Here is a 22,449-nt window from a genome sequence, read left to right on the forward strand (position 1 = left end):
TGTAGGCAGCATATAAACGGATCATGTCTTTTAATCCATTCTGCTGCTCTTTATTGGTGCATTTAGCCCATTTACATTCAGCGTGATTATGGATAGGTAAGAATTTAGTTGTATCGTTTTGATGTGTTTTTTTGTGTATTGTTGACAGTTTGTTTTTCCCACTTAATTTTATGTGCTGAGTAGATTATCTTTATATATTCTCCTTTCCTCATATTTGTTGTTGTTCATTTTGTTTCTGCTGGGTCTCTATTTTTTCTTGCATTTTATTTTGATGTGTAGGATAATTTGTCTACTTTGTGCTTGCCTTACTATTTACTCCTATTTTTCTAAATGTTAAAAATGTTAACTTACCTTTTATTTCTTGTATCACCTTGTCTTCCATTCCATATGGAAGATATATGACTACATTTCTTTGTCCCTCTTTATTGTTTTAATGTAGTCTTCTTTTACATAATAACATTGGTGTTTCCCTGTTTTGAGTGTTTTTATAATCTTGATTTATTTTTGTGGTTTCCCTGTCTGGGTCGACTTCTGATTGCTCTGCCCAGTGTTCTAGTCTTGGGTTGATACCTGATATTATTCCTTTTCTAATCAAAGAACTCCCTGTAGTATTTCTTGTAGTTTTGGTTGGGTTTTTATGAAATCCCAAAACTTCTGTTTATCTGGAACTGTCCTAGTTCCACCTTCATGTTTGAGAGACAGTTTGGTGGATATATGATTATTGGCTGGCAATTTTTTTCCTTCATTTTTTTATATAAGTCATCCCACTGCCTTCTTGCCTGCATGGTTTCTGCCGAGTAGTCAGAGTTTATTCTTATTGGCTCTCCTTTGTAGGTGATTTTGCGTTTATCCCTAGCTGCTCTTAAAATTCTCTCTCTATCTTTGGTTTTTGCAAGTTAGATTATACAATGTCTTGGTGACTTTTCTTTTATAATCTACCTTATGTGGAGTTCAATCAGCATCTTGGATAGATACCTTCTTATCTTTCACGCTATCAGGGAAGTTTTCTGCTCACAAATCTTCAACAATTCTTTCTGTATTTTCTGTTATCCCTCCCTGTCCTGGCACTCCAATCACTTCTAGATTATCGCTCTTGATAGGGTCCCACATGATTCTTAAAGTTTCTTCATTTTTTTAAAAATTCTTTTATCTGATTTTTCTTCAAATATGTTGGTGCCAAGTGCTTTATCTTCAAGATCAGAAATTCTGCCTTTCGCTTGCTCAATTCTGCTCCTCTGACTTTGTATTGAATGTCTACTTGTGTAATTTTATTGTTAATCTTCTGAATTTCTGATTGCTGTCTGTCTATGTATTTTTCCAGCTTATTAAATTTTTCATTATGTTCCTGAATAATCTTTTTAATTTCTTTAACTGCTTCCTCTGTGTGTCCCTTGGCTTGTTCTGCATACTGCCTGGTTTCCTTCCTGATGTCTTGTAGGGTTCTGTATATTAATCTTTTGCATTCTGCCTCTGTTAATTCCAGGAAGGCACTTTCTTCTAAAAGATCCCTTGATTCTTTGTTTTGAGAGCCTGTTGAGGTGCCCATGGTCTGTTTCTTTATGTGACTTGATATTGACTGTTGTCTTTGAGCCATCTGTAAGTTATTGTATTAGTTTATTTTATGTTTGTCTATTGTGTCATTGCGTCTTGCTTTGTTTTGTTTTGATATGCCCAAATGGGTTGCTTGAGTGAGCTAGCTTGACTGTTTTTGTCTTTGGAACTCTGATGTCCTACCCCCAGATGGCTAGAGCTGTTATCAGGTATATCAGTCTAGGAGTCCATTCACTTTTATTGTATGAATGCAACTCAGGTGTCCAGGTAGATGATCATCAAGTGAGTGGTACAGACACAGTTCTACAGTCTTTGAGGGGTAGGGGTGATGGGTGTCGGCATTGGTATCTGGTTGCAGCAGGAGTTCACGCTCTGAACAAGGCAGGGGGCTGAGAATTATCCCCCAAGTGTGTCTGAGGAAAGCGTGTCCCTGTTCCCTATAGCATACAGGTAGGTGAGTTCTGCAGATGGACAATGGGCACCCAATGTTTTTGGTTGTAATAACGGAGAGGTACGAGTTATCCTTGGACCCTTGTCGTGGGTGGCTGGGTGACGTAAGTGGAGCCACCAGTCCTTAGGCCCCTGATGTGGGTAGGTGAGGACCTTGTTTGATAGGCAAAGCAATGTCAAACATCAATTACCGCCCCCCGCCACCCGCCGCTGCACAGCTGAAATCGTTGTAGTCTGCCAAGAAGAGCCTATTCTCCTGAAATAGGCCCATATAGGTCCATTCACAGGGAAAGGTACTCAAAGTCCGTGGACTGTTTATGTCTGGAGAGGAGCCGCTTCTGTCCTGAGTTCACCCGGTTAGTGGAGCTGGTAAATTATCTTTCCCCCGGTTGCAAATTTGTTCCTTTTCCAAGGCCAGGAAATTGACTCTAGGTGCTGAACAGGGCTTATCTCAGGCCCGGGGAAATCAGCCACTGAAGCCAGCTTGGTGGGTGTGGATGGTAAAACATATGCAAGTACTTTGCTTTTGCTTAGAGTGCTGTTCTCTGGTTCCGGAGGTGTGTGTAGGCCGTGTGGCTGGCTGCTTCTCCATGGGGAAACTGTAGCTGAAAGCTTGTACCAGCCCAGGGCACCACTCCCAGGAATGGTGCCTGAGGGCTCCTGGTAATTCAGGTTTGGTAACTCCTGTGTGCTTCTGAACCTTCTCTTCCTCCACCTACCCCTCAGTTCATTTTCTAACCTTGTCTTTGATGTTCGGGCTGCTAGCTTGTCATAAATATACTCATTTCACTTTTTTGGGGGGGATCTTTGTTGTAAAAGGGTTCGCCAGAACTGCCACAACCATCTGTCTATTCTACCATCTTGACCTTGCCCCCCAAGTTTCTTTTTTGTGTCTGTGATTTCCTACATTCTCTTTGGCTGTAGCTAAGTAGAGACCAATAGTTGTATCTTAGAAAGCCGTTATCAAGTTTTTAAAACCCCAGACTCAGCAAACTCAGACGTGAAGTATAACTTTAGGAACTCTATTACGCCCGTGTACCCAGATGTTCTACTCGACTCTGGTCCTAATACTTCAAATCCGGAAAACCAATCCCATGAGGTGTTTGGTTATGTATAAGAAATGTTCATAAGACTGCCCTGTATATGATTTATGTGTGCATACATTCCCGTAGATGTATATGCATAAACATATTCACGTATATATACACTTATGTGTACTTATACATATAAATGCCTACCTGAATACATATATAATATCTGTTATATAAACCCAGTGCCGTCAAGTCGATTCCGACTCATAGCAACCCTATAGGACAGAGCAGAACTGCCCAATCAATACCAACATGCAAATCGATACCAACATGAGATACCATTTCACTCCCACTGTGATGGCTACAAAAAAAAAGTCAAAAACAAAAAACCGGGAAAATAACAAGTGTTGGAGAGGATTTGGAAAAATTGGATCCCTCACCCGCTGCTGGTGAAAATTCAAAATGATATAGCCATTTTCAAAACAGTCTGGTGGTTTCTCAAAAAACTGCTGGCAGAGCTGCCATATAACCCAGAAATTCTATTCCAGGTTTTTGCCATATGGATCTGATAGAAGTGACGGGAACAGACATATGCACACCTATTTTCACCGCAGCATTATTCACAATAGCAAAAAGATGGAAACAACTTAACTGCCCATCAATGGATGAATGGATAAGTAAAATGTGGTACATACATACAATGAAATACTCCTCAGCAATACAGAAATATGAGTTCCCTAAACTCCTTGGAACATGGTAGAACCTGGAGGACATTATCTTGAGCGAAATAAGTCTGTCACAATAAAAGAAATATTCTCTGTTATCACATTTATGAAATGGTACGAACTAATAAAAATATGCATGCAGAAAATAATGTGTTTACCAGAGTTGGGGTGGAGTGAAACAGAAATTCACTCTCTAGAGATTACACACCGGTTACTCTTGGTGATGGGAAAGGTAACACCAAATGAGAGTGAAGTGCACACAGCTTGACGGTGGCAAACCACGTGAGTAAAATGTACACAAGGAAAAAGAATTTGTTGGTAACAGCATGTGACGTATAATTTTAAAACACAAGCAAAAACGACCAAAAATATATATGCGGGTATATATATATAATAGATTGGAAACCCTGGTGGTGTAGTGGTTAAGTGCAATGGGTGCTAACCAAACGGTCGCCTAATAACTTTGAGCATCTCTTCACGTGTCTGTTGGCCATGTGAATATTCTCATTGGTAAAATGTCTGTTCATGTTCTTTGCCACTTCTTAATATGATTGTCTTTTGGTTACGAAGTTGTAGAAGTTTTATATATTTTAGATATTAGACTCTAATCACTTACATAATTGCCAAAGAATTTTTCCCAGTCCGTAGGCTGTGTCTTCCCTATTTTTATTGAGTGTTTTGATGAGCATAAGTATTTAACTCTTATGAGGTCCGAGTTATCTATTTTGTTTTCTGATGCTTGTGCATTCATTATTGTGTTTGATTATCTATCGTTTGAAAACCAATCATGTCCAAAAGGTTTGCTTCTCTACTTTTTTCATAGAACTGCATGATTCTAAATTTAAATTTAGCTCCTTGATCCGTATTGATTCAGTTTTTGTGTATGGTGTGGGGTATGGATCTTGTTTCATTTTTCTGTTTGTGGAAATCCAATTTAGCCTGCACCATTTATTGAAGAGACTATTCTTTTGCCAATGAATGGATTTGGCTCCCTTATTGAAAACCAATTGACCATAGATGTTTGGATTTATTGCTGGATTTTCAATTCTTTTCCATTGGCCTGTGTGTCTATGTTTAAACAAGTACTAGGCTGTTTTGATTTACTGTAGCTGTGTGATCTGTTTTGAAGTATGAGGCCTGCTAATTTGTTATTTTTCAAATTGCTTTGGCTATTTCAGTTCTCTCATTTTCCCATAGAAAAAGGAGGATTCTTTTTCCATTTTTGTAATGAATACTATAGGAATTTTGATTAGGATTGTGTTCTATCTGTAGGTCACTTTGTGTATTATTGACATCTTGACTATATTAAGTCTTCCAATCCATGAGCACAGAATTTCTTTCCATCTATTTAGTTCTTCTTTAAGATCTTTCAGCAGTGTTTTATACTTTTCATTGTATAAGTAAGGCTTTTGTATCAATGGGTACATTTATTCCTGTATATTTTATTTTCTTAAACGGTATTATAAAACAACTTGTTTTCCTTCCATAAATATTTATTTTGAAATAAAAATTTCATAAATTTTTATTCGATTTCATAAATTCTAAGGGTGCAGCTTAAGCCATTCCACCTGGGTGGAGCAAGAACCTAGGGAAAGCAAGAAGCTCCTTTCTGTGACCTGGTTCTCAACTGTCCTGTTCAAGGGAACAAGTAAATTTCAGACAAAACATTGGTGCCTCAACATTTGTTGTGAAATGTCTATATATCAAATAAATGCATCAAGAAAACTTGTATGACAGTAAATATAATAGGGAAAACTTTTGGAATGGCATCAGGAGAAAGTATGTCTTACAGCATTTCCACATCTAAAATTCTTTGGTTGTGCAGTTCTGTAATGGAACTTTCAAAGTGAATAGGAAAAAGAAACAGTATTTTTTGAAAGCCTATTCAGAAGAAGAAATGCATGTGGTCCAAAGTTTATCTAAATGTGGAAGAGCACTCTTCTCAGTTCCAGGATACTGTATTTTAAGTGGAGCCCTGGTTTCAAAGAGGTTAAGAGCCCCGCTGCTAACCGAAAGGTGGCAGTTTAAATCCACCAACCACTCCTTGGAAACCCTGTGGGTATGTTCTACTCTGACTGATAGGGTCGCTGTGAGTCACAATCCACTCAATATCAAAGGGTGAGCTTAGGGAAGGAGCCCTGACCGTGCGAGGTTAAGCGCTGGGTTGCTAAGCAAATACCCAGCAAATAAGGCTCTGGCTGCAGAGGAGAAACAGCAGGGAATCTGCCACCATAAAGATTATAGCCTAGGAAACACTATGGGTCAGTTCTACTGTATCATATGGGGTCTCCATGAGGGGACATTGACTCCATGGCACAAAAAGAATAACCACAATTTTTAGAAATTATGAGTGGTGGCTTCAGACACGCTCTTTTGGCAGAAGGGTTGATGTGGAGGTTCTGGGTGAGGAGGTGTCGCCTGCTTTCCCAGAAGCCTCAGAATTCACCCCAGATGCTTTGTTTTCTTCTCCTGCAGTGCTCTTCATGAACCCATTACCGTACAGTCGATTCTGACCCCTAATGATCCTGTAGGACACAGTAGAACTGCCCCATAGGACTTGCAAGGAGCGCGTGGTAGATTCGAACAACTGGCCTTTTGGTTAGCAGGCAGCAGCTCTTAACCACTCTGCAACGATGGCCCAGGGGACCCCATTCCCGCCCTGCTTTAGGAGCTCACACACGTGTACAACCTCCTGGAACAGGGCCCTGGGACGCACGAACCGCCGCCCTCTAAGGGCTTCAGGCTTTAGTGGCGGAAGGTCCCCTTCAGGGAGGCGCACAGCAGGAGCAGGGAAGGCAGGGCCCCTAAGGGTAGGTCTCGCAGCTGGGCTGGGCTGGGCCGTGCCAGGGCGAGGCCTCAGACCCTGTGCACAGAGCGCACCGCTTTTCCGCTTTCTCATAGTTCAGGAAGGTAATGGACACTAAGAAAGGTAATGGACACGCAAACTCACCCTTAGTAATGTTGCTGCTATACTTTACCCTCCTATATGCTCTTGGGTTATTTGCAGGCGTTGGTTTTGTATTGGGAGATCCCCTTTCATGGTGTAGAATTCAGTGCCCTCGGGTGGATAGCTTGTCCTGTGCTTGCAGTATTTATACCAGGGGAAATGGCAAACGCTGCATCTCAGGACTGCAGTGATTGTTTTCCTAATTGGTGGACTGAAAATGAGGGGAGAAATTTCAATAACGCCTCTTTATACTGACAAGTGTGTCAAGTCATTATCTATTACATTCTGAATAAAGGTAATTTTGAACAGGTCTTCAGGATTTGAAAAGCACTCTCGTTTAAGCACGGAAAAATCTGTCAAGGAAAATTCAGTCAAGTTCCAACCTCCGAGCTCGCTTCTCTTAGGTCTTCCTTGTTAACATAAGAAACATGTGAACCAAGCTTCATGTTGAAATAGCACTCATTAGGCCAGGAAGTGAGTGATTTTGCTGAATTGACTAAAAACCAACCGTTTATTTGTAGTGTCCTGTCATGAAATCATGATTGACTTGCAAGCATGATAGGTTGAGGATGCAAGAGATTGGCCAAGATCAGCAAAACCATCCTTCTGATGATCTGTGTGTATATAAAATTTCTAGTCACGAGTATTACATGTTTGATTGAGATCGTTAACTTGTGTGCCACTTCTCCATTTGAATCTGGGACAATTTACATTATTTCTAATTCTGCAGAAAGCTAGTGTGGGTGTGTAATCCTTTGCCAGTGCATATCTGCGTGTGCATTTGAGGCTGTAAGGTGCTGTATGTGTGTTTCCATCCTGGAGGAGTGGAGGGAGTGTCAGTGGGTGCTTTAGGAATGTGAGGTACGTGTGTATATTAATAGGCCGTGGTGGGGGTCAGTGTGTGTACTTGAGGAGATGAGAAAGTTTTGTATTTTTATTATAACTTAAAACATATTTTATTACAAAATAACCCTTCAGAATATTTTTGTTCCCTTGCGGATATAAACATGTAGGCATTCTCTTTATTCCAGAGCATGGGAAACATCGTTCTATAACCAGTTTTCTGGATTAAGAACAAACACTGCCAATCTTTTCCATGTCAGTAAATACAGGTCTCTTCACATAGGTTTGCAGTGCACTTTCTTTTTGGCTTAAATCAGCAAAAACTTATTTTGCTTTTTATTTGAAAACCAAATTAGTGTGCTTTAAGTGAAAGTTCACAATCAAGTCAGTTTCCATACAAAAACTTATAAACTTTGCTTTGTTACCCAAGTTACCCTCCCTATAATGTGGCAGCACACTCCTCCCCTCCACCGTGCTTTTCCCGTGTCCATTGATCCAGCTCCTGTCCCTCTCTGCCCTCTCATCTCACCTCCAAACACGAGCCAGCCACTGAGTCTCAAGTATCTACTTGAGCTAAGAAGCACACTCCTCACCAGTACCATCTTATGTCTTATACAGCAATCTAACCTTTGGCTGAAGAGTTGGCTTAGGGAATGGTTTTAGTTTTAGGCTAACAGAGTGTCTGGGGGCCATGTCTTCTGGGGTTCCTCCAGTCTCAGACCATTAAGTCTGATCTATTTACTAGAATTTGAGTTCTACACCCCACTTTTCTACTGCTCCATTAGGGACTTATGTTCCTTGTTAGGGTGGTCATTGGTGGTAGCCAGGCACCATTTAGTTCTCCTGGTCTCAGACTGATGAAGTCTCTGGTTTATGTGGCCCTTTCTGTGTCTTGGACTTATATTTTCCTTGTGCTTTAGTGTTCTTTATTCTCCTTTGTTCTAAGTTGGTTGGGACCAATTGATGCATATTAGGTGGCCTATTGCTAGCTTTAAAGACCCCAGAGGCTACTCACCAAAGTGGGATGCAGAACATTTTTTTTAATAAACTTCATTATGCCAAATGACTTAGATGTCACCTGAAACCATGGTTCCCAGACCCCTCCTCCTGATTCTTTATCCCTTGAAGTGTTTAGTTGTATTCAGGAAACTCCTTCGTTTTTGGTTTAGTCCAGTTGTGCTGACTTCCCCTGTATTGTGTGTTGCCCTTCCCTTCGCCTAAAATAATTCTTGTCTACCATCTAGTTAGTGAATACCCCTCTTCCTCCCTCTGCCCTCATAACCAGCAAAGAATGTTTTCTTCTGTGTGTAAACCTTTTCTTCAGTTCTTATAATAGTGGTCTCATACAACATTTGTCCTTTTGTGACTGACTAATTTCACTCAGCATAATGCCTTCCAGATTCCTCCATGTTACAAAATGTTTCACGGATTCATCAGTGTTCTTTATGGATGCATAATATTACGTTCTGTACATATACCATAATCTATTTATCCATTCAGCTGTTGATGGACACTTTGGTTGCTTTCAAATTTTTGCTATTGTAAATACTGCTGCAGTGAACATGGGTGTGCTTATATGTGTTTGTGTAAAGTCTCTTTTTTCTCTAGGATATATTCCAAGTAGCGAGATTGCTGAATCATGTGGTAGTTCTATTTCTAGTTTTTTAAGGAAGAGCCAAATAAATTTCCAAAGTGGTTAAACAATTTTACATTCCCACCAGCAGTGTATAAGTGTTCCAGTCTCTCCATAACCTCACCAACATTTATTATTTTGTGTTTTTTGTATTAACGCCAGCCTTGTTGCAGTGAGATCGAACGAATCTGATGGTAGTTTTCATTTCCATTTCTCTAATGGCTAATGATGGTGAGCGTTTCCTCATGCCTCTGTTAGCCACCAGAAGGTCTTCTTTAGTGAAGTGTCTGTTCATATCCTTTGCCCATTTTTTAATTGGGTTATTTCTCTTTTTGCAGTTGAGTTTTTGCAATATCGTGAATTTTAGAGATCAGGAGCTGATCAGAAATGTCATAGCTAAAATCTTTTTCCCAGTCTGTGTAGGTAGTCTTTTTACTCTTTTGGTGAAATCTTTGGATAGGCATAGGTGTTTGATTTTTAGGAGCTCCCAGTTATCTAGTTTCTCTTCCGCATTGTTTGTAATGATTTTTATACTGTTTGTGCCATGTATGAGAGTTCCTAGCGCTGTCCCTATTTTCTCTTCCGTGATCTTTATCGTTTAGATTTTATATTTAGGTAGTCTTTGATCCCCTTTCAGTTAGTTTTGTGCATGGTGTGAGATACGGCTCTTGTTTATTTTTTTTGCAAATGGATATCCAGATATGCCAGCACCACTTGTTAAAAAGACTATCTTTCCCCCATTTAACTGACTTTGGGTCTTTTTCAAATATCAGCTGCTCGTATGTAGATAGATTTATGTCTGGATTCTCAATTCTGTTCCATTTCTTTATGTATCTGTTGTTGTACCAGTATCAGGCTGTTTTCCCTACTGTGGCAGCATAATGGTTTCTAAAGTCAGATAGAGTGAGGCCTCCAGCTTTTTTGTTTTTTTTTCTCAGTAATGCTTTACTTATCCTGGGATTATTTCCCTCCATATGAAGTTGATGATTTGTTTCTCTATCTCATCAAAAAGTGTCAATGGAATTTGGATGGGTATTTCATTGAATTATAGATGGCTTTTGGTAGAATAGACATTTTTACAATGTTGCACCTTCCTATCCATGAGCAAGGTATCTTTTTCCATTTATGTAGGTCTCTTGGTTTCATGCAGTTGTGTCTTGTAGTTTTTCTTGTATAAGTCTTTTACATCTCTGGTAAGATTTATTCCTAAGTATTTTATCTTCTTGGGGGCTAATATAAATTGTATTGATTTGCTGATTTCCTCTTTGATGTTCTTTTTGTTGGTGTAGAGGAATCCAACTGATTTTTGTATGTTTATCTTGTATCCTGATACTCGGCTGAACTATTAGTTTCAGTAGTTTTCTTGAGAATTCTTTAGGGTTTTTTGTGTTTATGATCATGTCATTTGCAAATAGAGATACTTTTACTTCTTCCTTATCAATCTGGGTGTCCTTTATTTCTTTATGTAGCCGAATTGCTCTGGCTAGGACCTCCAGCAGAATGTTGAATGAGAGTGGTAATAAAGGGCATCCTTGCCTGGTTCCCAATCTCAAGGGGAATGCTTTCAGACTCTCTCGGTTTAGGCTGATGTTGTTGTTGGCTTTGTTTAAATGGCCTTTATTATGTTGGGGAATTTTCCTTCTATTGCTATTTTCCTGAGAGTTTTTTTTATCATGAATGGGTGTTGAACTTTGTCAAATGCCTTTTCTTCATCGATTGATAAGGTCATGTGGTTCTTGTCTTTTGTTTTAGTTATATGATGGATTACATTGATTCTTTTTCTAATGTTGAACCATCCCTGCATACCTGGTTTGAATTCCACTTGGTCGTGGTGAATTTTTTTTTTTTTTTGATACGTTGTTGAATTCTATTGGCTAGAATTTTCTTGAGGATTTTTGGATCTAAGTTCATGAGGGATATAGGTCTGTAATTTTGTTTTTTGTTTTTTTTTTTTTAGTGTCTTTACCTGGTTTTGGTATCAGGGAAATGCTGGCTTCATAAAATGAGTTTGGGGGTATTCCGTCCTTTTCTGTGCTCTGAAATACCTTTAGTAGTGGTGTAATTCTCTGAAAGTTTGGTAGAGCACTGCAGTGAAGCCATCCAGGCCAGGTTTTTTTTGTTGTTGTTGTTGTCAGGAGTTTTTTGATTACCTTTTCAGTCTCTTCGTTTGTTATGGATCTATTTAGTTGTTCTACCTCTGTTTGTGTTAGTTTAGATAGGTAGTGTTTTTCTAGGAATTCATCCATTTCTTCTAGGTTTTTGAAATTTGTTAGAATACAATTTCTCATAGTAATCTCATATGACTCTCTTAATTTCAGTTTGGTCTGTTGTAATATGGCCGATCTCATTTGTTATTTGGGTTATTTGCTTCCTCTCCTGTTTTTCTTTTGTCAGTTTGACAATGGTTTATCAATTTTGGTAATTTTTTCAAAGAACCAGCTTTTGGTCTTGTTACTTCTTTCAATTGTTTTTCTGTTTTCTATTTCCTTTAGTTCCGCTCTAATTTTTATTATTTCCTTTCTTCTAGCGCTTGAAGGTTTCTTTTGTTGCCCTCTTTCTATTTGTTCAAGTTGTAGGGATAATTCTTTGATTTTGGCCCTTTCTTCCATTTGTATGTGTGCATTTATTGATATCAATTGACCTCTGACCACTGCTTTCGCTGTGTTCCAAAGGTTCTGATAGGAAGCGTTTTCATTCTCATTGTATTCTATGAATTTCTTTATTCCATCCGTAATTTCTTCTATAATCCCAATCTTTCTTGAGCAGGGTATTGTTCAGTTTCCTAGTGTTTGATTTCTTTTCCCTGCTTTTTCTGTTATCGATTTCTACTTTTATGGCCTTATGTTCAGAGAAGATGCTTTGTAATATTTTGATCTTTTGGATTCTGCTAAGGCTTGCTTTATGACCTAATGTGTGGTCTATTCTAAAGGATGTTCCATGTGCACTAGAAAAGAAAGTATACTTGGCTGCTGTTGGGTGGAGTGTTCTATATATGTCCGTAAGGTCGAGTTGGTTGATTGCGGCATTTAGATCTTCCATGTCTTTATTGAGCTTCTTTGTGGATATCCTGTCCTTCAGTGAAGGTGGTGTGTTGAAGTTTCCTACTTTAATTGTGGAGCTGTGTGTCTCAGTTTTCAGTGCTATTAGAGTTTGTTTCATGTATCTTGCAGCCCTGTCATTGGGTGCATAAATATTTAATATGGTTATATCCTCCTGGTATATTGTCCCTTTAATCACTATGTACTGTCCTTCCTTATCTTTTGTGGTGGATTTAACTTCGAAGTCTTTTTTTTTTATTGTATTATATATCCAATTTATATAAGTTATTTTTTCTTATTTTTTAATAATTTTTATTGTGCTTTAAGTGAAAGTTTACAAATCAAGTCAGTCTCTCACACAAAAACCCATATATACCTTGCTACACACTCCCAATTACTCTCCCCTTAATGAGACAGCCCGCTCTCTCCCTCCACTCTCTCTTTTCATGTCCATTTAGCCAGCTTCTAACCCCCTCCACCCTTTCATGTCCCCTCCAGGCAGGAGATGCAAACATAGTCTCAAGTGTCCACCTGATCCAAGAAGCTCACTCCTCACCAGCATCCCTCTCCAACCCATTGTCCAGTCCAATCCATGTCTGAAGAGTTGGCTTCAGGAATGGTTCCTGTCGTGTGCCAACAGAAGGTCTGGGGACCGTGAACACCGGGGTCCTTCTAGTCTCAGTCAGACCATTAAGTCTGGTCGTATGAGAATTTGGGATCTGCATCCCCACCGCTCTTCTGTTTTGCGTATTGCCTGATCTCCTTCCTTATGTCTTGAAGAGTTCTGTATATTAATCTTTTGAATTCTGTATCCGGTAATTTCAGGAAGGCATTCTTATCCAGAAGATCTTTTAATTCTCTGTTTTGGCACCTTGCTGAAGTGATCATGGTCCGTTTCATTATGTGGTTCGATATTGACTGTTGTCTCTGAGGCATCTCTAAGTTATTGTATTAGTTTATTTTATGTTTGCTTACTGTATCCTAGTTTCTGGCTTTGCTTTTTTTTTTGATATGCCCAAATGGGTTGCTTGAGTGAGTTAGCTTGATTATTTCACCTTTGGGGCTCTAACATCCTGTCACCAGATGGCTAGAGCTGTTATCATGTATATGAGTTTATGAGTACATTCACTGTTCTTGTGTGGATTCAGCTCAGGTGTCCAGGTAGCTGATCATCAAGTGTGTGATACAGGCTCTGTCCTACAGTCTTAGAGGGGCAGGGGTGTTTAGTGTAGGTAGCAATATCTGGTTGCAGCAGGGGATCAGGGTGTGAACAAGGCAGGGACCTGAGAACCATCCCCTGAGTGTATCTGAGGAAAGCGTGACCCTCTTCCCTATTGCATGCAGGTGGGTGGGTTCTGCAGACAGACCATGGGCACCCAGTGCTTTCGGTTGTAAGGACTGGGAGGTACCAGTTATCCTTGGACCCCTGTTGCAGGAGCTGTGTGTCCCAAGACAGGCCACCAGTCCTTAGGCCCCTGGTGTGGGTAGGTGAGGACTCTGTTTAGTAGGCAAAGCTGTGTCAAATATCAAACACCCACCTCTCCACTGCATAGCTTAAACAGTCACTGTTTGCCAAGAAGGGCCTTTTCTTCTGGAAAAAGCCCAGACTGGTCCATGCAGGGGGGAAAGTTATTCAAAGTCCACAGACTGTTTATGCCTGGACAGGAGCTGCTTCTGTCCTGAGCTGCCCAGGTTAGTGGAGCGGGCAAATTATCTTTTACCCCTGTTGTGAATTTATACCTACTCCAAATCTGGGAGTATGGGTCAGAGTTCTCAAATGGGCCTATCTCAGGCCCAGGGAAATCAACAGCCACTGAAGGCAGTTTTGGGGCGGAGGGCGCAGTAAAATATACGCAAGTACTTAGCGTTTGGCAAGAGCGCCGTTCTTCTCTGGTTCCTGAGATGTGAGTAGGCTGTGTGGCTGGCCGCTTCTCCCGGAGAAACCTGTGGCCAAACGCTACCACCAGCCCGCTGCAGCCGCTTCAGGATATGGTGCTTGAGGGATTTCAGCAATTCAAGTCCTGCAACTCCTCTCTGTTTCTGAACGGTCTCTCTCCCCCCATGCCACTCAGTCCATTTTCTAACTTTGCCTTTGATGTTCTGGACTCCTAGCTTGTCGCAAATATACTCATTTCACTTGATTTTTCAGGTCTTTGTTTTAAGAGGGATCTCCAGAAGCATCTGGCTATTTTGCCATCTTGACCCTGACTCTGTGCCGTTTTCATCTTTTTGCTGTTGTGAACAGTGCTGCAGTGAACATGGGTGTGCATGTATCTATTTGTGTAAGAGCTCTTATGTCTCTAGGTTATATTTCAGGGAGCTGAATTTGTGGATCATATGACAGTTCTATTTCTATCTTTTAAGGAAGTTCCAAAACGATTTTCAAAGTGGTTTTACCATTTCACATTCCCACCGGCAGTGTATAAGTGTTCCAGTCTCTCCATAACTTCTCCTACATTGATTATTTTGTGTTTTTTAGATTACTGCTGTCCTTGTTGGGGTAAGGATGGATCTCATTGTACTTTGATCTGCATTTTTCTGAAGGCTAATGATCATGAGCATTTCCTCAGGTATGTCTTAACTTCCTAAATGTCTTCTTTGGTGAAGTAACTGTTCATGTTCCTTGCCCACTTTTTAATTGGGTTATATGTCTTTTTGTTGTTCAGGTTTTCAAGTATCTTGCAGATTTTGGAGCTGAGATGCTGATCAGATTTCTTGTAGCCAAAATTTTTTTCCCACTCTGTACATTGTCTTATTACTGTTTTGGTGAAGTGTTTGGACGGGCATAAGTGTTTGATTTTTAGGAGCGCCAAGTTATCTAGTTTCTCTTCTGGTGTTTGTGTGATGTTAATAATGATTTGTGTACTGTTTATGCCATGTATTAGGTCTCCTAGTGTTGTCCCTATTTTTTATTCCATGATCTTTATCGTTTTAGATTTTATATTTAGGCCTTTGATCCATTTTGAGTTACTTTTTGTGCATGGTTTGAAGTATGGTTCTTGTTTCATTGTTTTGCAGATGAACACCCAGTTATGCCAGCACCATTTGTTAAAGAGGCTGTGCTTTCTCTAGTGGACATTGGACCTTTGTCAAATATCAGGTGCTCATATGTGTAGGGATTTATTTCTAGATTCTCAGTTCTGTTCCATTGGTCTATGTATCTGTTGTCGTACCAGTACCAGGGTGTTTTGACTACAATGGTGGTATAAAGATTCTAAAATTAGGTAGTATGAGGTCTCCCACTTTGTTCTTTTTCTTCAGTAATGATTTACCTATCTGGGGCTTCTGCCCTTTCCATGTGAAATTAGTGATTTGTTTCTCCCTCTCATTAAAAAATGCCATTGAAACAGGGGTCATGAATCCTTGTATCTATAGATCACTTTGGGTAGAACAGACATTTTCACAATGTTGAGTCTTCCTATTCATGAGTAAGGTATGTTTTTCCACTTATGTAGGGTCTTTCTTGGTTTCTAGCAGTAGTGTCTTGTTGTTTCCTTTGTATAGATCTTTTACGTCTCTGGTTAGATTTATTTCTACGTATTTTATCTTCTGGGGGTGGGGGGCTATAGTGAATGGTATAGATTTGGTGATTTCCTCTTCGACATTCTCTTTTTTGGTGTAGAGGAATACAACTGATTATCCTATATTTATCTTGTATGCTGATACTTTGCTGCACACTTCTATTACTTCTGGTAGTTTTCTTTTTTATTCTTTAGGGTTTTCTGTGTATAAGATCATATTATCTGCAAATAGAGATAGTTTTATGTCTTCCTTATCAATTTGGATGCCCTGTATTTCTTCTTTTAGCCTAATTGCTCTGGATAAGACTTCCAGCACAATGTTGAATAAGAGCGGTGACAAAGGGCATCCTTTTCTGGTTCCAGTTCTGAAACGGAATGCTTTCAGACTGTCTCTGTTTAGGATGATGGTGGCTGTTGGGTTTGTATAAATGCCCTTTATTAGGCTGAATAATTTACCTTCTATTCCTATATTGCTGAGTGTTTTTATCATGAGCGGATGTTGGACTTTGTCAAATGCCTTTTCTGCAGGAATTGATAAGATTGTGTTTTTTTTTGTTTGTTTGTTTTATTTATGTGATTGATTACATTGATTTTTTTTTTTTTTAATGTTGAACCATCCCTGCATACCTGGTATGAATCCCCCCGGGAATGGTGAGTTTTTTTTTCAATATATATTGTTGAATTTTACTGAGGATTATTGCATCTAATTTCATGAGGTCCACTGGTCTATAGTTTTCTTTTTTGTGGTGTTTTTACCTGGTTTTGGTATCAGGGTTATGCTGGCTTCATAGAATGAGTTTGACAGTGTTCCCTCCTTTTTTATGCTCTGAAATACCTTTACTAGTAGTGGTGTTATGTCTTGTCTAAAAGTTGGTAGAATTCTCCAGTGAGGCTGTCAGTCTCCCTTTAGTGTTTCTTATAATTTTGGCTTGGGTTTTTGCAAATTCCCTAAACTTTTTTTTATTGGAAATGTCCTAACTTCGCCATCATTTTTTTTTTCATTATTAAGCTTCAAGTGAACGTTTACAAATCCAATCAGTCTGTCACATATAAGTTTACATACATCTCACTCCCTACTCCCACTTGCTCTCCCCCTCTTGAGTCAGCCCTTTCAGTCTCTCCTTTCTTGACAATTTTGCCGGCTTCCCTCTCTCTCTATCCTCCCATCCCCCCTCCAGACAAGAGTTCCCAACACAATCTCAAGTGTCCACCTGATATAATTAGCTCACTCTTCATCAGCGGCTCTCTCCCACCCGCTGACCAGTCCCTTTCATGTCTGATGAGTTGTCTTCGGGGATGGTTCCTGTCCTGTGCCAACAGAAGGTCTGGGGACCATGGCCGCCGGGATTCCTCTAGTCTCAGTCAGACCATTAAGTTTGGTCTTTTCATGAGAATTTGGGGTCTGTATCCCACTGATCTCCTGCTCCCTCAGGGGTCCTCTGCTGTGCTCCCTGTCAGGGCAGTCATCGATTGTGGCCGGGCACCAACTAGTTCTTCTGGTCTCAGGATGATGTAGGTCTCTGGTTCATGTGGCCCTTTCTGTCTCTTGGGCTCTTAGTTGTCGTGTGGCCTTGGTGTTCTTCATTTTCCTTTGCTCCAGGTGGGTTGAGACCAATTGATGCATCTTAGATGGCCACTTCTTAGCATTTAAGACCCCAGACGCCACATTTCAAAGTGGGATGCAGAATCATTTCATAATAGAATTATTTTGCCAATTGACTTAGAAGTCCCCGCAAACCATGTTCCCCAGACCCCTGCCCTTGCTCCGCTGACCTTTGAAGCATTCATTTTATCCCGGAAACTTCTTTGCTTTTGGTCCAGTCCAATTGAGCTGACCTTCCATGTATTGAGTGTTGTCTTTCCCTTCACCTAAAGCAGTTCTTATCTACTGATTAATCAATAAAAAACCCTCTCCCACCCTCCCTCCCTCCCCCCCTCGTAACCACAAAAGTATGTGTTCTTCTCAGGTTTACTATTTCTCAAGATCTTATAATAGTGGTCTTATACAATATTTGTCCTTTTGCCTCTGACTAATTTCGCTCAGCATAATGCCTTCCAGGTTCCTCCATGTTATGAAATGTTTCAGAGATTCGTCACTGTTCTTTATCGATGCGTAGTATTCCATTGTGTGAATATACCACAATTTATTTACCCATTCATCCGTTGATGGACACCTTGGTTGCTTCCAGCTTTTTGCTATTGTAAACAGAGCTGCAATAAACATGGGTGTGCATATATCTGTTTGTATGAAGGCTCTTGTATCTCTAGGGTATATTCCCAGGAGTGGAATTTCTGGGTTGTATGGTAGTTCTATTTCTAACTGTTTAAGATAACGCCAGATAGATTTCCAAAGTGGTTGTACCATTTTACATTCCCACCAGCAGTGTATGAGAGTTCCAATCTCTCCGCAGCCTCTCCAACATTTATTATTTTGTGTTTTTTGGATTAATGCCAGCCTTGCTGGTGTGAGATGAAATCTCATTGTAGTTTTAATTTGCATTTCTCTAATGGCTAATGATCGAGAACATTTTCTCATGTATCTGTTGGCTGCCTGAATATCTTCTTTAGTGAAATGTGTGTTCATATCCTTTGCCCACTTCTTGATTGGGTTGTTTGTCTTTTTGTGGTTGAGTTTTGACAGAATCATGTAGATTTTAGCGATCAGGCGCTGGTCGGAGATGTCAGAGCTGAAAATTCTTTCCCAGTCTGTAGGTGGTCTTTTTACTCTTTTGGAGAAGTCTTTAGATGAGCATAGGTGTTTGATTTTTAGGAGCTCCCAGTTATCGGGTTTCTCTTCATCATTTTTGGTAATGTTTTGTATTCTGTTTATACCTTGTATTAGGGCTCCTAGGGTTGTCCCAATTTTTTCTTCCATGATCTTTATCGTTTTAGTCTTTATGTTTAGGTCTTTGATCCACTTGGAGTTAGTTTTTGTGCATGGTGTGAGGTATGGGTCCTGTTTCATTTTTTTGCAAATGGATATCCAGTTATGCCAGCACCATTTGTTAAAAAAGCTATCTTTTCCCCCAATTAATTGACACTGGTCCTTTGTCAAATATCAGCTGTTCATACGTGGATGGATCTATGTCTGGGTTCTCAATTCTGTTCCATTGGTCTCTGTGCCTGTTGTTGTACCAGTACCAGGCTGTTTTGACTACTGTGGCTGTATAATAGGTTCTGAAGTCAGGTAAAGTGAGGCCTCCCACTTTCTTCTTCTTTTTCAGTAGTGCTTTGCTTATCCGGGGCTTCTTTCCTTTCCATATAAAATTGGTCATTTGTTTCTCTATCCCCTTAAAATATGACATTGGAATTTGGATCGGAAGTGCGTTAAATGTATAGATGGCTTTTGGTAGAATAGACATTTTTACTATGTTAAGTCTTCCTATCCATGAGCAGGGTATGTTTTTCCACTTAAGTATGTCCTTTTGAATTTCTTGTAGTAGAGCTTTGTAGTTTTCTTTGTATAGGTCTTTTACATCCTTGGTAAGATTTATTCCTAAGTATCTTATCTTCTTGGGGGCTACTGTGAATGGTATTGATTTGGTGATTTCCTCTTCGGTGTTCTTTTTGTTGATGTAGAGGAATCCAAGTGATTTTTGTATGTTTATTTTATAACCTGAGACTCTGCCAAACTCTTCTATTAGTTTCAGTAGTTTTCTGGAGGATTCCTTAGGGTTTTCTGTGTATATAATCATGTCATCTGCAAATAGTGATAACTTTACTTCTTCCTTGCCAATCCAGATACTTTTTATTTCTTTGTCTAGCCTAATTGCCCTGGCTAGGACTTCCAGCACGATGTTGAATAAGAGCGGCGATAAAGGGCATCCTTGTCTGGTTCCCGTTCTCAGGGGAAATGCTTTCAGGTTCTCTCCATTTAGAGTGATATTGGCTGTTGGCTTTGCATAGATGCCCTTTATTATGTTGAGGAATTTTCCTTCAATTCCTATTTTGGTAAGAGTTTTTATCATGAATGGGTGTTGGACTTTGTCAAATGCCTTTTCTGCATCAATTGATAAGATCATGTGGTTTTTGTCTTTTGTTTTATTTATGTGATGGATTACATTAATGGTTTTTCTGATATTAAACCAGCCTTGCAAACCTGGTATAAATCCCACTTGATCAGGGTGAATTATTTTTTTGATGTGTTGTTGGATTCTATTGGCTAGAATTTTGTTGAGGATTTTTGCATCTATGTTCATGAGGGATATAAGTCTATAATTTTCTTTTTTTGTAATGTCTTTACCTGGTTTTGGTATCAGGGAGATGGTGGCTTCATAGAATGAGTTGGGTAGTATTCCGTCATTTTCTATGCTTTGGAATACCTTCAGAAGTAGTGGTGTTAACTCTTCTCTGAAAGTTTGGTAGAACTCTGCAGTGAAGCCGTCCGGGCCATGGCTTTTTTTTGTTGGGAGTCTTTTGATTACCGTTTCAATCTCTTTTTTTGTTATGGGTCTATTTAGTTGTTCTACTTCTGAATGTGTTAGTTTAGGTAGGTAGTGTTTTTCCAGGAATTCATCCATTTCTTCTAGGTTTTCAAATTTGTTACAGTACAATTTTTCATAATAATCTGAAATGATTCTTTTAATTTCATTTGGTTCTGTTGTGATGTGGTCCTTCTCGTTTCTTATTCAGGTTATTTGTTTCCTTTCCTGTATTTCTTTAGTCAGTCTAGCCAATTGCTTATCAATTTTGTTAATTTTTTCAAAGAACCAGCTTTTGGCTTTGTTAATTCTTTCAATTGTTTTTCTGTTCTCTAATTCATTTAGTTCAGCTCTAATTTTTATTATTTGTTTTCTTCTGGAGCCTGATGGATTCTTTTGTTGCTCAGTTTCTATTTGTTCAAGTTGTAGGGCCAGTTCTCTGATTTTGGCTCTTTCTTCTTTTTGTATGTGTGCATTTATCGATATAAATTGGCCTCTGAGCACTGCTTTTGCTGTGTCCCAGAGGTTTTGATAGGAAGTATTTTCATTCTCGTTGCTTTCTATGAATTTCCTTATTCCCTCCTTGATGTCTTCTATAACCCAGTCTTTTTTCAGGAGGGTATTGTTCATTTTCCAAGTATTTGATTTCTTTTCCCTAGTTTTTCTGTTATTGATCTGTAGTTTTATTGCCTTGTGGTCTGAGAAGATGCTTTGTAATATTTCGATGTTTTGGACTCTGCAAAGGTTTGTCTTATGACCTAATATGTGGTCTATACTAGAGAATGTTCCATGTGCGCTAGAAAAAAAAGTATATTTTGCAGCAGTTGGGTGGAGAGTTCTGTATAAGTCAATGAGGTCAAGTTGGTTGATTGTTGTAATTAGATCTTCCGTGTCTCTGTTGAGCTTCTTACTGGATGTCCTGTCCTTCTCCGAAAGTGGTGTGTTGAAGTCTCCTACTATAATTGTGGAGGTATCTCTCTCACTTTTCAATTCTGTTAAAATTTGATTTATGTATCTTTCAGCCCTGTCATTGGGTGCATATATATTTAATATGGTTATGTCTTCCTGATGAATTGTCCCTTTTATCATTATATAGTGTCCTTCTTTATCCTTTGTGGTGGATTTAAGTCTAAAGTCTATTTTGTCAGAAATTAATACTGCTACTCCTCTTCTTTTTTGCTTATTGTTTGCTTGATATACTTTTTTCCATCCCTTGAGTTTTATTTTTTTTTTGTCTCTAAGTCTAAGGTGTGTCTCTTGTAGGCAGCATATAGACGGATCGTGTTTATCCAGTCTGTGACTCTCTGTCTCTTTATTGGTGCATTTAGTCCATTTACATTCAGGGTAATTATAGATAAAGAAGTTTTTAGTGCTGTCATTTTGATGCCTTTTTATGTGTGTTGTTGACAATTTCATTTTTCCACATACTTTTTTGTGCTGAGGCGTTTTTCTTAGTAAATTGTGAGATCCTCATTTTCATACTGTTTGACTTTATGTTAGTTGAGTCGTTACGTTTTTCTTGGCTTTTATCTTGAGTTATAGAGTTGTTATACCTTTTTGTGGTTACCTTATTATTTACTCCTATTTTTCTAAGTAAAAACCTAACTTGTATTGTTCTATATCGCCTTGTATCACTCTCCATCTGGCAGTTCAATGCCTCCTGTATTTAGTCCCTCTTTTTGATTATTGTGATCTTTTACCTATTGACTTCCATGATTCCCTGTTATGTGTATTTTTTTTTAATTAATCTTAATTTGTTTTTGTGATTTCCCTATTTGAGTTGATATCAGGACGTTCTGTTTTGTGACCTTGTGTTGTGCTGATATCTGATATTATTGGTTCTCTGACCAAACAATATCCTTTAGCATTTCTTGTAGCTTTGGTTTGGTTTTTGCAAATTCTCTAAACTTGTGTTTGTCTGTAAATATCTTAATTTCGCCTTCATATTTCAGAGAGAGTTTTGCTGGATATATGATCCTTGGCTGGCAGTTTTTCTCCTTCCGTGTTCTGTATATGTAGTCCCATTCCCTTCTTGCCTGCGTGGCTTCTGCTGAGTAGTCTGAACTTAGTCTTATTGATTCTCCCTTGAAGGAAACCTTGCTTTTCTCCCTGGCTGCTTTTAAAATTTTCTGTTTATCTTTGGTTTTGGTGAGTTTGATGACAATATGTCTTGGTGTTTTTCTTTTTGGATCAGTCTTAAATGGGGTTCGATGAGCATCTTGGATAGATATTCTTTCGTCTTTCATGATGTCAGGGAAGTTTTCTGTCAGGAGTTCTTGAACTATTTTC

This window comes from Loxodonta africana, chromosome 9 (genome assembly GCF_030014295.1).
Source record: "Loxodonta africana isolate mLoxAfr1 chromosome 9, mLoxAfr1.hap2, whole genome shotgun sequence".
Lineage (NCBI taxonomy): Eukaryota > Metazoa > Chordata > Mammalia > Proboscidea > Elephantidae > Loxodonta > Loxodonta africana.